The 17,193-nt window shown below is 38.4% G+C and overlaps 1 protein-coding gene across 2 annotated transcripts in view; it reads left to right on the top strand.

The window, feature by feature from the left end:
* RNF212 (ring finger protein 212) overlaps nt 1-17,193 on the top strand; it is a 46,710-nt gene that overhangs the window by 9,160 nt on the left and 20,357 nt on the right. The window contains exons 1-2 of one of the 2 annotated variants that reach the window (XM_053382813.1): nt 686-814; nt 4,234-4,352. The gene's annotated coding sequence lies outside the window, so the exon portion shown is untranslated. Of the gene's footprint in view, nt 1-685; nt 815-4,233; nt 4,353-17,193 lie in introns of those variants that run through there. The other variant, XM_053382814.1, reaches the window with a different exon arrangement.

Below are 17,193 nucleotides of genomic sequence, written 5' to 3'. Positions count from 1 at the left end.
CAAAAATCATATATCCACTATTTCGTTTAGAATATTTTTTTTCTTGTTTTCCTCTTCTAAAAACTACGTGCGTGTTATGGTCAGGTGCGTGTTATAGAGCGAAAAATACGGTACTTTATATGGAACCTAGTTGTTGTTGTTTTTTAGGTCAAAGAAAGGCAGAGTAAACCAGTGAGCGCATGATGACCATGTCACTGCCATGCATGTCATCAGTGCACATTTTGACATGCTTTCAGGGTCATATGTGGATCATTGCTGCGCAGTATCTTATGTATATCTGTAGGGAAAGCATTAATCACCATCACAGTTACAACATGTGGTAGCGCAGTTTGGAGCATTTAAAGGTGCAGATGTAGACCTAACCTCACTATTTAAAGAGGATCACCCCCTTCTTGTTATTAGGAATCTGTGAACTATGTCTCCATTTCCCACTCCCCACCTCACTGGAAGATTTTAAAGATGCTAAGCAAAATAAATTATATATTGAAGATAGAGTAAAATGATATTTTTAATATAAAAGAAAGGGGATAGAAAATTGAGGGAATTCTTCTTTCTTTCTTTCTTTCTTTCTTTCTTTCTTTCTTTCTTTCTCTCTCTCTCTCTCTCTCCCCCCCCCCCTTTCGGCACCCAGAGGTTGAGTAGAATTTTTTTGAGACCCCTCTGCCTGAGAGGCTGCATTCTCAGCCATTCACACAGAAGCAGTTCTGAGAAACAGGATGATGAATGATTCAATGAGAAAGGCAGGAGGCCGCAGAAGGGGGGCGTTTCAACTGGTGCTGAACAGACTCTACAAAGAAACTGGCTGGGATTTGGGGTAAGCTCAGGCATCTGGCAGAATTTTGGTGAAACAGACAAAGAACTTTATATCCATAGATATATCTTTGTACAAAGAGTGTTGAGAAATTTGGCTTCCTGATCTGCTCACATAAATAATGAATAATGGCAGATACTGGTGTTATATGAGGGAAAGAGGCCGTTTTTTTAGACATGGGGAAGCTGGAATGTTTTTTGTTTCCCATGACACTGACATTCAGTCCTTACTTTTGCCTTCCAGTTCCCCCACCTCTCCCTGCTTGAAATATTGCTTAACTGGGTTTAATGGGTTTAATGTGAAATCTTGAGCAAGCCAAGATGTGAGTGGGATCAGACTAATAGCATTTAATAGCTTCTATATTATTTGCAATCTAAAAATATAATCAGTATTCAAAGGCTTCTGGATGTGTGTTCAGATAAGATGCAAACGATTCAAAATTGAATGTTAAAAGTGCTCAGATTAACTCAATACAGTCAGATCGTTCTCTTTAAAATAAAATGGCACTGGCAAAGTGAATATCATAGATACAACATTAATAATAGAAAATAATAATAATAATAATAATAATAATAATAATAAATAATAATAATAATAATTTATTTGTACCCCGCCCACCAGGCTGGGTTTCCTAGGCTTGTTTACTCTGCAGAAGTAAGTTTAACTGGATTTACTCTCAAGTAAATGTGCCTAGGATTACAAAGCTAAAAGAAAATGTGACAAAACGGGCACACGAATATCACTGATCATAAACCGGGATTTTTAAAATTTGCATTGGCATTTGCATAGTTAAAACTTAAAAAAGAAATCTAACCACTTTCAGTTAGTTCCTACATGCATATTCTTTTCCCAGTGTCTGCAACATGAAGTGATAGCATGTAATCAGGGGTCAGCAAACTTTTTCAGCAGGGGGCCGGTCCACTGGCCCTCAGACCTTGTTGGGGGCTGGACTATATTTTGAAAAAATAAAATGAACAAATTCCTATGCCCCACAAATAACCCAGAGATGCATTTTAAATAAAAGGGCACATTCTATTCATGTAACAACACTCTGGTTCCCGGACCATCCGTGGGCCGGATTTAGAAGACTATTGGGCCAGATCCAGCCCCCTGGGCCTTAGTTTGCCTACCCATGGCATGTATGAATGAAACTGCCATCATAGATCAGACACCACAGCCATCATGGTGTTCTGTATTCGCACCACACCATCTCAAATGCAATACTTTTCAGTGCAATCCATTCATGAGTTCAGTAAATTATTGAATGGTCCAGACCTAATTAAAAGAGCAAATAATTAAATATGATGTGTGACCTCAGCAAGCAAGAACTTATGGTGGTCTCCCAGACACATTTTGCCAGAAGAAATGTCCAAATTGCAAACACAGGTATTAAAAAGAAGCAAACCCTGATATCAGGAGACTTTACCACTTTTCACACACCAAAAAATTTAGCAGTTCAAAGAAGCAGTATTCAAAGCTTTAGTTTACAGGTGGACTAGATGAAGAAGACCATGGAGGAAAGATAACAAACTCTTGGGGAAATAACTTAAAATGTTAATGGAATGATTGGGACCAATGTTTAGGAATTTTCTTGGGTCTATTTCATTAGTGGCCAATAAAATTTGGAGTTTAGAATTGGGTGCTTGGGCTCAATCCAATACTATTAAGATGTGCACATTATAACCGAGACATGCTCTCTCCATAAAACTTGGTACTGCATGAAGAATTAATTTGCACATCTCCTTGATGGGCAATATTGTGTTGCCAATATGGGTACAGCTTGCACATTTCCATGAGGGAAATAAAGGAACTCCATCTTTATAAGATACTTAGATTATGGAAGCAGGGTGCAACTATCACTTTAATATCATGTGTTATATTATACTAGGCTGCTCTGAATTAACACTTCCAAATCTAAAAAACAAGAGGTAAATAAACTAAACACTTGTGGAATCTTTCTTTCTTTCTTTCTTTCTTTCTTTCTTTCTTTCTTTCTTTCTTTCTTGTTCAAACATACTTCTAATTATCCTTCTGAAATTACATTGTGATATCTCAGAGGCATTTAAAATGGATTCTGAGAAACCCCCATTTTTTTTATTTGCCTTTCTTTTATCTTTTCAGTTTTTAATGACAACATTGTTATCTTTCTTGTTATCAATGCATACAGCCTGAGAGTAGCTTGCTAGTAATCTTTCCTTTCTTCCCCAGATTTTGATGCTTGGTTTCGTTAGAGCACAGCCCCCAGTTATCTAATTAATTTGAGCAATCCTTGATACATCCGTTCCATTTTTTAAATCAGCCTGCCATGTCACAATTACTCAGTTTGAATAATGCAAGTTTCAACTCTCAGGATTCTGTGATTTCTCTTATATAGTTGGCCACCCACATTAGTTGTTTCCCAATCAAATGAATAATATTTTTAAGGACTGGATCATCCCCATACCTTGCCCATAGATGATCCAAGAACTGAGACTAGATTGCCAGTTGTTTTGAGTAGACACATCTAGGAATGCACTACCATAAATCACTTTTATACCATTGCTTTATTTGTCTCTTTAAAAATATTCACTTACTTCATGTGGTTTTGCTCAGGGCTATCTAACAGGAAAATAACTTTATTTATCCAACTTGTGCAAAATACCATTAAACATCTCACCATATAATGAAAAATTAACCACAATTTCTTAAGTCAATATGCTTCTCTCTATAACTGGCTACGCATGAATCAATTGTGAACAAAGTTCATTGGTTAGAGATGTTTTAAAGAAAGTTTTAAAGGGATTGAAAATTTAGGAACTGAAAATGTAATAGAAATAATCTTTATCAAGTATATGCATTTCATTACTATGGGGGGTGGGGTGGCGATGGCGGGGGCAACCACTGAAGCTGGAACAGTTCTGAATGTCTGTGAACACCAGCCTGAAGACCCTAATTGCAGCCTATTAGAAATAATGAGATTTGCATGGCAGAAGCCAGAGTATTACAAGGATAAAAGGGGGAAATCACAATGCAAAAGGTTATTACAAACATATACTGCCGAAAAGTGCAAAAGACCCATCAATTGGGGCCTCATTACTGAAGGCTGACCCATGGGTAAAAGTGTCACACCCAGTTCAGAGACTTTCCCATGAGGTTTGGCTGTAGAAGTTACAAAATATAAGGACATAGCTGTGGAAACTTCTAAACTAATGAGAGTTGAAAGTCGTTTGAAATATCCCAATGGCCTCACAGATGGGATGCTTATTAAGGTATCTGGATCAGACTCTGTTTTTGTCTAACAGACTCTTGCAAAGCTGTGCCGAGGCGTAGGCAACAGTCCGTGAAGGTGTCTCTCTGCTTTCCAAAGCAGCTATGGCCAATCTGAATGAATTCAGAATCAAAACCAATACGCTCACCCAGTTTCTTTTTTGTTTTGTTTGCAGACATGTTTGTGGGATAGCGCAAGTGAGACAGTCAACTGTGATTACTTCATCAACGTTGGCCTCGCTGCTACCTACGTGACTATCTGCTTGAGTGCGCTGGTAGCGAGCCAACTCCAAATGTAGGTCTTGAAAGTCCAAAGAAAAGCGCTTTATATGTATGGGTTCCATGAGGGCTTCAGAAAACAATTAAGCCATTTCTTTTCTCTTTTTTTAATAACAAAAGGCCAGCCACTGGGATGTGGGATGGACTCAGTAATTAAAACACCATCCAAGAAGATAAATGTGGGCCTTTTTCTCCATTTAAAATAATTTTGAAACCTGTGGTGTGATAGCAACTGTTTGTTGAACCTTAGATGAAGTATTAGTTATGGGTGTGTGTGAAAAATTAAACCATTAAACATATAACACTGAGACTTTTTGTTATTGGGCTCATGGTTTGTGGTGTACTGTGAAGACTTGTGGGTAGTGTAGTATTATCATAAGGGAGAGATTGTAGGAGTTGAAATGATGGGATATTTGTGAGAGATGTCTTTGCAGTGATACAATTTTAATGGCATTCAAAACCATTATTATTGATCAGATTTTGTACACATATGAACATATTTAGTAACTGATAAAGGGTGAATTTTATTCAGTATGCATTAAAAGCTGAATTGGTTAAATTTGCAAGTTCTGAAAGAGTATGAAAACCAAAACTGCTATCCTTTAAAATTCACACTTACCTGAATTTTGTGATCTTCACAAAAATGCATATATTGGGAGAAAGTGTGCATAGAAATGGATGTTAGTGAAAATAACATAGAAAATGCATGATATCCAGGGAAATTGCTTGCCTAAAATTTGTGCATCAGTTTAAAAAAAAAGTTAATTAGGAAATAGTCACACTAAAATGCTGATGAATTTTCATGAGGATTTGTTTTTTTTGAAATTGCTGCAAAATGTGGAGAAATGAGAAACTGAGAGAACAAAAATTTCTTTTCATCCCTACACTGAAGTAAGCTGTATGAAGAATGCAACCTAAACAATAAACTATAATAATAATAATAATAATAATAATAATAATAATAATAATAATAATTTATTATTTGTACCCCGCCCATCTGGCTGGGCTTCCCCAGCCACTCTGGGCGGCTTCCAAAAAAATATTAAAATCCTCTAATACATCAAACATTAAAAGCTTCCCTAAATAGGGCTGCCTTGGCTAATGTCAGGGAATTTTAGGAAATCACACTGTTGTACCATGTTTGTTGAGTTTGAATGTTTGAATGGGTCTTTCCATGTTGATTTTTTAAAAATTATGCCGGATAGCCATCTTACAAAAGTTTCAGGTGCCACAACCCTGGATATAATCAGTTGCCTGGGTTATATAATCGGGCAACTGACATATTGCCTGATTGTATAATTTGAGCGACATATTTTATATGCAATATTGCCTTTTATAGAAGTGCAAATGTGAATTAAAAGGTTTGTTCTTATCCATCTATTGAAAGGAGTGGGTTTCTAAAAGCTGGTCCTGAACGTTTGTTATATTCAGAAATTTATCATTTTCATCCAGAGTGAGCTGTTTTATGAAACAGTGCTAAATTGCTTTCTGGCAACATAGCAAAAATAATGAAAACTTTGATTTATTTATTTTTAAGTAGCAAAATGTAGCAAGTTAGAAGTTTTGTATTGTGTTTTAATTAATAATCTGATTTTGATTCATCAGTTAAATTTAAATGTGCATATTGCCAACATACTAATAATATCAGTCTTTTGGAGAATATTGTAGGACTAGAGTAATTTCCCTTAAAATGTGAAATAATTTACAAATTGCTAAATGAAACTAACTGCTCATTGTAGAAGGAAAGAGTCTCTTTAATGTTTTCTCTTTGATCATTTTGGGAATTGGGAATAGACATCATTACAGTAACATACCAGGCTAAAAATGGGCTAAAAATCAATGTCAGTGATGTTTCTGAGACCAATTTGAAGTGCTTGCTTTATCCTTCACAATCCTTAAGGACTTGAGACTAGGTTACCTGGAAAACTGCCTTCTTTTTCCACTTATAGCTAGCAGAACATTAAGAGCCTAACACTTTCCCTATGGTCTTTTAGGTAGCAAGCGAAAACCTTCTAATGACCCTGACCTTTTAATAATCTTTTGTACAGCTTGTCACTTTTAAATAAAGTTTTCTAACTTATGCTTCAGGTTATAATCTGAGCTGCTAATTGGTTTTATTTTTCTGCTGCTAGAAAGGAAACTTTTTCTGGCTGCATTTTACTGTTTTTATCTTTATCTTTAATCATAGCCATGCATTTTAATATAGTATTTAATAATAATAATAACATCAACAATATTAGAAGCCTCCTGATACTGGGCTACCTTCAAATGTCTATGGGAAGTTGTATAATTATTTATTTCTTTGACATCTGAAGGGAGGCCATTTCACAGGCGGCCATTGAAGTTTGAAAAATAAATAAATAAAATATGCCGACTGAGCACTTCATTTGCATAGTTCCTATAGTTGGAAGGAAACCCACAGTAGTTCTCTCCTGAAATATTACCTAATTCAAATTACAAACTGGATAGAAAAGCTGTCTTTAACATGTAGGAAGGAACTAGCATACTATGTGGGCTGCACAATGGTATGTTGCTCAGTCATGGCACCAAAGATTAAGGGGAAGGGCTGTAATTCAGTGGCAGAGAACCTGCTTTGTACCCAGAAGGTTACAGGTTCAATTCCTAGCATCTCCAGGTAGCAGTGGAAATGTTCCCCAAAAGTATTATAGACAATGTTGTACTAAAGTGACCATTGTTCTGACTTCGTATAAGGCATTCTCCTATGGAGACAAATTTTAATCTGCAGTTAATTTGACTAATTTAGGTTGATTAAATACTTAATAGTACAATCCTGTATTACAAGCAAATCTCACTGAGTTCAAAGGGACTTACTCACAGGCAAGTGTGTATAAGATTATGCCTTTAGGTGATTAACATACTGGTTAAATTAATTAAATTGATTTATTAGCTCTAGAGTCAACCCTTTGTTGTTGACTCCATCATCATCATCATCATCATCATCATTATTATTTATTTCTACCCCGCCACTCTGGGCGGCTTCCAATACATATAAAAACATGATAAAATAGCAAACATTACTAGTAACAATCTGATCCAAAATAAAAAAGTCACAATAACTTTAAAATAAACAACTTATATCAAATAAGGCAGTATTCAATAATCCACTAAAATCTAATAGTAAACAGTAAACTTGAACATCAGCAAATAATAATTGAAGAGTTTACATTTATCAATATATAACAGACTTGCATCAGCAATATTGCACTAAGTTCACTACCGCACAACCGAGAATGACCTTTGGGTAGTGCTTTGTATTCAAAAGATATGGTCAGCATGAACAAGATACCGGAACTTATTTTTGGTGGCTCCTCAACAGCTTCAGAACTTGCTTTCTCTCTAGACTAATCAACTCCAAACCCAAAGGCAAAGATTTGCACAATCTTTTCAATGTCTAATGTGCTTGGAATGTAGGTTAATTTAGGGCCAACATGGAGAGAAATGTCTAAACTTTGGGAAACTGCAAGGGTGGAAGAACTGCCTTTATATGTCCAGGTGAGAGAATGAAGGTCAAGTTGATGAGACCCAGCCGAACACTCCTGCTGTGTGCAAGTCAAAAGCTCTACACTGCGGCAGTCAGTGATTACTTTCTAAGACAGTGACATATTGGACCTCATGGTCCAGCCAACCAAAATGATAGATCCTTGCAAATATTACTGCTGCAATCATGGAAGCCCACCCCTCCCCTGCGCCGGTGGTTAACATGTTGTCTGCCTAGTGTATGAATTGTCTCTCTGTGTGCAAAGCACTTTGCCATTTGGAAGGAGGAAAGTCATCATTATTTCCGTACTACAGTTGAAGTGTACAGCCCTACACCAGCAAGATAAAGATTTTTCTAAGACCACATGATGAATCCTGGAGTGAACTGGGATGTGAACTCCGGCCTCCCACCAAGTTAGTATATATTAGGCCACACTGGCTTTTTAAGTATTTGAGTTAGTGGGGGAATGTTTCGTTTGCAGTGTTTTTGCCAGTTTGAGGCATATCATTTCCGGTCTTCCGGTGCCACCTGCCTTAATGGAAGCAGCCCCCACGACAGCGGGGGATCATCGGTGAATGAAAAACAGGGATGAGAGAGAGTAAATCATCCTTGCAACTTCCCCCCAGGGATGGGGAAAATGGGCTTCACTCGCAGTTCATCTTGGTACCTGGCTCTCGCTTTGGCATGGAATGTGGGAGGCAGGGAGGCACAGAGTGCTAAAGCACTTTGCCTGGCAAAAACCCTCCTACACCGCCATTAAGAAGCAGAGGTTCTCCATTTAATTGTATCCTTAATTGGTTTTAAAGAACTGGCGCGTGATGGAAAAGGGTTGAAACAACATACTGCCAAATATACCAGCTACATGGATCAAAGGTTTGAATTGAGATAAGATTTTATTCGGCGTGAGAGTTGTTTGGGGAGGAGGAAGCCTATGGTTTGTTTATTCTAAGTTTCTTTTATATATTTATGATTTGGCAACCCTCTCCGGAATATAAGATAAAAAGATATTTACTAGTGAGGAAGGGACATTGGAGTAATATCAATATTAACAAGCAAAAATGGAAACTGTGTGATCTGAAATGAAGAAAGGAGGGGGAGGGGAAGATCATGTATGACTGTTGGAAAGACAGAGTAATTTCCTCACCTACGTTTGAAAACAAGAGACAAGGAAAAAGAGACTGAAATTTTTGTGTGTTACTGACAGAGTGTAATCTAAGATGAAGTTTAATTGGGCCATAAATCTCTTGCTGGAAGGAAAAGAATTTGGGGGTTGTGATAAGAAAGCAGCAGAGATTCTGGGAGTTGGAAAGGAGTATTAAATCTTCAACACGTTCAAAAACTGCCTACCTTTTCCTAGGCTGAGGGGGAAATGGTGGAGGTCTGCAACATGTTTTACTAGTGAGACAGAATGGTTTCTAGCAGACTGTCACTTGTTTCAAGACATCGAAGCAAGGGATGGAGAGATAAGACATCTGAGAAACTTCAAGATTCAGTTCCGCCCCAAGCCATGATGGGAGAAAACAACAGCTGGGAAGTGAAAGAGACAACACCATATATGGACAGGAAGAATCTCCATGAATATAACAGTTTTCACACACAGAGCAGAATAAAGATAATTGTTTGAGTTCCTCACTTGAAGCTTTATAAATTTATATATTGCAACATCAGCAATGGAAATCATTAATTATGTAGCTGTTAACTAAGGGATTATTATTATAACAGAAATGTAACTGACATTAATTAAGATTATGGAACTCAGTGATATAAGATCGGAAATGCACCCAAAAACCATCAGGTAGGGAGCTACTTTAACTAAAATGCTGGCCACATGACCTGGAAGCTGTACGCCGGCTCCCTCGGCCAATAAAGCGAGATGAGCACCGCAACCCCAGAGTCGGTCACTACTGGACCTAATGGTCAGGGGTCCCTTTACTTTCACCTATTAATTGGAAGTTGATTGACATTTTGATAATTGTATAATTTGGGAATTGTTATTGTTATAATTTGGTTATTATTGGGAGTATATTGGAAAACTAATAAAATAAATAAATTATAGAGGCATATCATTTCCTGGCTTGACCCAGTTTGGACCCCGTTCTTTGGAGCAAAAAGGGAACTGGACAGAGCAGACTCAATTCAGCCGGCAGGCTAAAATGGCAAAGCAGCAATAATTTATTATGCTACAATTTGGCAGCCTGCAGTGAGTTTTCTGTCTCACGCTGCTTTGTGTACCCAGGCCCCTGTTGCTGAGTAGCTTAGAATGATTAATTTAGATGGAAACAAGCCTGTTCACAATGCTGCAACCTGGAATGGTTGAGATGATGAGTTCCTGTTCACATTTAATCACAGCATGAGGGCAGTGCTGTTTTTTTAACCCTAACAAGATCTGTCATTAAAAGTTACTGGAGCTTGACTTTTCTTCATTCGCTGCTAGTCACCCACATCCAAGGCTGTGGGTCAAATTTTCTTTGGAGACAGCTGAGCTTCTGCTCTGCTGTTCTGCAGTCTTTGTTTCCGCTTTTGCTGGATAATGAAGATCGGCAGTTCTAGTATTCAGTAGTGGATTTGTTCTTTGCATAAAAGGCCTTGATGAATTACGGCTCTCACAAAGGAGGCAAATATATCAGGTGCTGGTCATTCTGGAAACGTCTTTTCCCCTACCCCTGCCTATTAAGTTGAAAGTTTGTCAGAATTAATTCATATGTCATTAATCCTCATTTTTTAAAAAAATCCACATTTACTTATGCTTAACTGAATATTTTTATATTCTGCATTTTAGAAAAAATAACTTTCATACAAGTCAGCTTGCAATAATATACATAAATTGCAGCACTATTTTTAAAAAAGTCATAATTAAAAAACACACATAAAATCAAACAAAAATACATAAAATCAAACACACAATAAAATCAAACTGATAAGATGAAAACAGCCGGTGATAGTTAAAGGGGTACATGGCCTAGCCACCTGCATAGTCCGCAGGGCCAAAATCTGCTTTCGTTTTGAGCAATTTTACAGAAACTCTTGCTTTGTTGGTTTGGTTCAGATAATTTCATGACCAATACATTTTTCTGAGGAGAAACAAGGGGGTATCATCTGGATCTAGATCCATGCTGTTCCGATGAACCACACAGTTGTATCTGCATGTTCCACTTCAAAGCCATAAAATTAAACATCAGGATCTGAAGCTCAGTCAGTGTTGCTTGAAACCCAGAACTAATTGCACATCTGCACACACACGAAAAGCCAAAACTTCAACCTGGACCCATGTTTTTCACGGCTAGTTAGAAATTGAGCAAAGAGACAGACTACTCTTATTGTTTGGGTATTAAAATTTTCCCCTGAAGGAAAGCAGAAAGTCAAATAAATTCCTTGAGTGAAGGTGGTTTAAGAAAGTGCAATTCAAGCATATTTCTGGTGCTGTTCAGCTGCAGACTCTAGCTGAATGGAAGTTTCTTGTTTTTTTACATGCTACTGTATACTTCCATGTGTGGCTCGGAACTGTGTGTGAATGATTCTGCCATAGACTCTGCACCACAATTTAGCATCTTCAAGCAGTTGCTGGAATCCCAGGATCGTGGCTAATTTCAGGGTTTTGTTTTTACACAAATCACCAGTGTAGGGAACATGATCTGAACTGAGAGCCAACTATTTGAGGTAGTAACCCCTGTTCTTCACTATGGTCTGAATTCAGATTGGGAACTCTGGGCCTGCTATTTGCATTGGGTAAAACCCATCCCATTCACGGCTTTGTATAGTAGGTGATGGGACAAAATAAACTGAAGTTGGATTCAGTGTACAAACTGAGCAACAATCCTTGTGACATCTAGAGGCTGGGGCTTTGTAGTACTTCGTTGTTGTTGTTAACAATATTATTATTAGTCACTCTAGGGGCCTTCCAACAAACTCTAGGGGCCTTCCAACAAAATATAAAAACACAGTAAGACATACATTAAAAACTTCCCTATACAGGGCTGCCTCCAGATGTCTTCTAAAAGTCATGTAGTTGTTTATCTCCTTGACATCTGATGGGAGGGCGTTCCACAGGGAAATTTCTTTCATCCAAGCATATGAAGGCAGCATATGTGGTTCTCCCCTACTCACATTTTATCCTCACACCAACCCTGTGAGGGAGTTGAGACTGAGGCCCAAGTCACCCTGTAAGTTTCATGGCTGAATGAGGATTTTAACCTGGGTGTCTTCACCCTAGTCCAACCCTTTCTCTCCACCCTCCAATATCATTCTGACTCTTTGCTAAAATATTTCGAGTCCTCCCTTGCTTTTGAAAAATTGCTTTGGTATAACGTTTCTAAAACAATACCCACAATCTGTGATGACCCTTCTTTGTAACTTCCATTCATGATACGATGGTACCTCTGGTTACGAACTTAATTTGTTCCGGAGGTCTGTTCTTAGCCTGAAACCATTCTTAACTTGAGGTACCACTTTAGCTAATGGGTCCTCCCGCTGCCGCTGCGCCGCCAGTGCACAATTTCTGTTTTCATCCTGAGGTAAAGTTCTTAACTCGAGGTACTGTTGTATTATTTTATTGTTGTTAGCCGCCCTGAACCTGGCTTTGGCTGGGGAGGGCGGGATATAAATAAAAATTTATTATTCATTTATTATTACTATTTCCGGGTTAGCGGAGTCTTTGTAACCTGAGGTGTTTGCAACCCGAGGTACCACTGTACTTCCTAAGGAAATCCAAGCAGATGAGTTTGTCTTAACTGCACATTCATCAGTAGGATATGGGTTAAATAGATTCATAATGTTTGTTCGAGAGAAACATCTGCCTCATTATCAGTGCAACATACTATGTTTGCTATATAACACCAGCCTACTGCTAGGGTATACTTATAAAATGTTAACCACAGTCTTGTGGTGTTAAACCAACTTTTAATATACTATTTAAGCAACACCTTTTGAGCCTAGAGACAAATTCCATTTTGATTTTGAAGTATGTTCCAATGCAAAGGTGCATAAATATAATGAACTCATTAATGCATGAACTGTCACACAGGTAAAGTTATAAATGAGTTATACTCTAAAGGCAAAAACACACCCTTTCTTGTTTTTTAAACTAAGTTTCTTGTGGCATATAAATAGCTATTTTTAAACCACACAAGACTACTTAATTGTAAAAATGAGAACAAATAGCACGATGCAATTGGAGTAGGGGCCAATATATCTGCCTTTGGCAGCTAGACAAATTCACAGAGGATAAGACTATCAATGACTACTAGTTGTGATGGCAATAGCATTGTGAAACCATTGCCCTCATATCCTGAAAAAAATGGCGCAAATGGAAAACTAAACATTAAGGGCACAGTTCTTCAACAAGTCCCCAGTAAATATCAGCAGAGTACAGCATCCCAACCTATGCAATGTGTGAACGATGCCTTGCTAAAGAATACATAATAAGCTTCGAAAAGAATTAATCCCTACATTAATGGTCACAGTCTGCTGTCACATTTTCCCCAAATTTTGAAGTCTCAGACATGCGAAAGACAAAAATCAGGGCCCGGGTACTGAAAGGTGATGCTATACTAAGCTAAACCACATAGGCAGCATAGCGTGACTGGCGTGATAAACTCAAGGTGTAGTAGCCTGCCAGAAACTGCCAAGTCTTTTGAATAGGCTTTTGTTATCTCTTAGGCTGTAAGCTGCCAACATATGTGGTTTGGCAGACTGGAAGCGGGTTTCTTGTTTTGTTTTGTTTTTGTTCCCCTGTGTCAACACATTGGACTCGTAGAGCAGAAATGCATTCTTATTAAGTTATTGCACGCATGAGTTGTTGGCAAATAAAGTGGCTTCCTTATCATTTCAGCAGCTGAAAGCCACAGGATATGGCCATGTGATAACTGTTTGCGCTGAGCACGCTGTGGGTTTTTAGACGGACTGAAGTGATTTGCTGGATTATAGCCCAAATGAAGAGTACCAAAGTCCGAAAGAGAGGAAAGTGTTTCTCCTTTCCAGCACTTGCCCTTGAGAGAAGTTAAGGATGCCAATCTCACTTCTCCCAGAGAGACACATCATAAATAAACCCACACTTCTTGTTGCATTTTTGGGGGTGAGAGTGCACCAGCAAGGCTGTGTTTGCAGCCTTCCAAGTTATTAATCCTTTATGGACTGAATCCTTCCAAGTTATTAGTTCATTGTAGAAGGATGAATTTCGAAGGATTCGTGTTTTTCACTTCATATATTTGTTTCAGAAAGTGCAAATTAGGTATATTTGCCTTTAATTGTTAATGAAATCAAATTTCTTCCCCATCCCTACTTACAGGGAAGTGGATATGGGATTACATGTCACCCTAGGCTGTAATCCTAGACATACTCTGAGGTTACTAAATCCCATTGAATTCAATAGGACTTACTTCTTTGTAGAGATGGTTAGGCTTGCACTGTTAGTTATGCAAACTTTCTCCCACACCCTTAAAAAAAGAAAGAAAAAAGAATGCAGTAACAACACAGCCCTAAGTTAAGACAGCCTATCACCTACTTGCATGAGGCAAATAAACCATTTGTTTTGGGCGTGTGGATTTCCAAATTTGCTACACCAGCTATTCTGAGCAGGCAGACTATAAAAGTCATTTGGGATCTTTTGGTTGTTGTTTTGCAATTATTTACAAAGCCAGATTGTTTCAGAGTCAGGAATGTGGGTTATTTAATATGAACATGCAGAATGAAGTGCTTTCCCCCCATCTAGCTTTACTAGAAAGAACCTACTTTAAAGTCCCACTGATACTTGGCTCTTAATATATCCCTTGAAGGATTAAAAATTATGTCAAATACATCATTTACTTCATATGCCGGAAACAACATCTCAGAAAAGATAGCTTAATTTTGGTTTTCCCTTTTGTTAAGGGAACACATTATTTAGGTCTGTCAAGATGGGTGTGGTTGGCTGTTCTTCAAACTAAAATGTGCTCAGAAAGATTAAAGCAGAGTTTGGCACGGTTTCAGACAAAAAAAATTCTATCTCTGTACAAAGTGCCACCAAATGGCATGTAGAACAGCCTTCTCCCTTGCAATTACATAAGGTCTTTACACAACATACAAAGAAATGAATTGACTGAGGTTCTTCATACCTTAATGAAATACAGTATGTGAGAAAAACACTGAATATCTCATTGTTTATATGAGGTTTTGGTGCCTATATAGTGAGACCGTGAGAGAAGCTGAATGAGTACATGGGCTACAATGCATCGATCTGATTACATTGTAAAACTATTTGAATGAAAGCTTAGACCGAGTGAGCATTGCAAACAATGGTTCGTCTCACAGTTGTGACTGCATCGCAAGCTGAGGTCTCTAGTCAGGATATGAATTCTGTCTCTTTCTCTCCCATTTACCGTATTTTTCGCTCTATAAGACACACCAGACCACAAGACGCACCTAGTTTTTGGAGGAGGAAAACAAGAAAAAAATATTCTGAATCTCAGAAGCCAGAACAGCAAGAGGGATCGCTGCGCAGTGAAAGCAGCAATCCCTCTTGCTGTTCTGGCTTCTGGGATAGCTGTGCAGTCTGCATTCACTCCATAAGACACACACACATTTCCCCTTACTTTTTAGGAGGCAAAAAGTGAGTCTTATCGAGCAAATAATACGGTAATTTCCATCAGAACTGGTGCTGATTCAGATTCTCCAACACCTTACTGGGGGAAAGGATTGCACAGGCACCTTCAGCGATGGCACTGAACTTACACAACCACTCCCTGCATGGAATGAGCATAGGGACAAGATAGTACCTCACAGCACCTGAAAAGACAGTTCTTGTGGAATGCAACCATCTTCTGAAAACAGCTTGGATCAGAACCACCATTTTCCTATCCTGTTGGAAGTGAAACAGCAGAGATCATTCCATGTGCAACTTAATTCTGTTTGTGTGTATAAGTCAACTAGCCAAGAGGGGGATGAGTGGAGGAGTTCTTAGCAACCAGGCAGAGTGTTATGATCTTTGCTGAAGTAGCACATGTCCTGATTGGCTATATAGTTTTGAAGGAGTTTTCCTCTGCATGTTTGGTTGAATGTCTCCCTGCTATGTATGAGACCTGAAGTAAGAAAGACAAAATTACTCTGTTTGTTTCTGTTCAGTTTTGCTCAGTAAAGTGTTATCAGGACGTTTCTCTCTTGACTCCACATGCATTATTTTAGTGACTTTGCTTACATTTCTAGCTTAGCCAAAAGGATTAATGGTATTAAAAGTTGCTGAGAAGCCTGAAGAAATCGACAGGACACACTCTCCCTATCTGCTTCCTGACTAAAGTTTTTCAGCCAGCAGAACCAAGGTGGTACCTGGTCCCAATCTGGCCAAAGTTAGTGTCCAGTTTATCAGTTCCCTTCAAGACAACCTGGACCTGACCTGTTACAACCCACCCTACCATATTGCATGTGAAGAGAATATTTGAACTTAGCTTGGTTAAATAAATCTAGTTACAGCTTCTTCACTTAAGGTCTTATAGTGGCCTTTTTCACGAGCCTTGGTGGAACCATCTTTTCTTTCAGGCATACATTAACCCAGCAAGCAAAACAAGGTTCTAGAGCTTCTTGCAATAACTTTATCCACATCTTCGGGCCACAAAAACAAATTCAGCCAAGCAACTGTGGTAGCATGAGGTTCTCATGGGACAATTCTGTGACAACTGTGGACTCCAGGATAGAAGGGATGCGAATGGTTTTGTCTCTCATGTGCTTTGCAAATAGGTCCCACAGCGACCAACTAATCACACATGTTTCTGGAAATCCATAAGCAGAACATGACAATGATGCACAATCTCTACTGTTTGGCACTTGCATTGGGTCCCCAGAAGTATATCTGAATGTAGAATATTCCTCTTCAGTCCTAACTCCATTTGGCTGCTTTAGATATGGGCCTGATAAATCCCAGAAAAGAGAAAGGCTGGTCACTACTACCACCAAAGAACAAGAAGCATGCAGAAGTCTGTATACGCCACCTGCTGTATATTATCTCCATTGCAATAAAAATCATGATTAATGAAGCTCTGCATCCAAAATCTGCATGCATCTGTCTCAGTTGAAAAATTCGGAATTACTGAAGCATGTTACAGTAGCGGGTATGCTGAATCCCAAAAGGATATTTCATCCTTTTGAATATTTTATAGTTTATATATCCCAGAGCAGAAAAATGTTAAAAGGCAGTCTTCCAATTAAGTGTGAAGGTTGCATCCTTACACACACTTTTCCTGGAACAAGTCCCGTTGAGCACAGTGAGCAAACATGCATTTTACTTGTTTAGTAAATTTCAATACCATCCTTCACCTGAGGATTACAGGGCAGTTTACATAGGATTGCAATGAATCGTGTCCAATAACATTATGCCTTATCACATAGGTCTAGT

Source organism: Podarcis raffonei, chromosome 3 (genome assembly GCF_027172205.1).
Source record: "Podarcis raffonei isolate rPodRaf1 chromosome 3, rPodRaf1.pri, whole genome shotgun sequence".
Taxonomy (NCBI): domain Eukaryota; kingdom Metazoa; phylum Chordata; class Lepidosauria; order Squamata; family Lacertidae; genus Podarcis; species Podarcis raffonei.
This window is presented reverse-complemented; position numbering and strand designations above follow the sequence as displayed.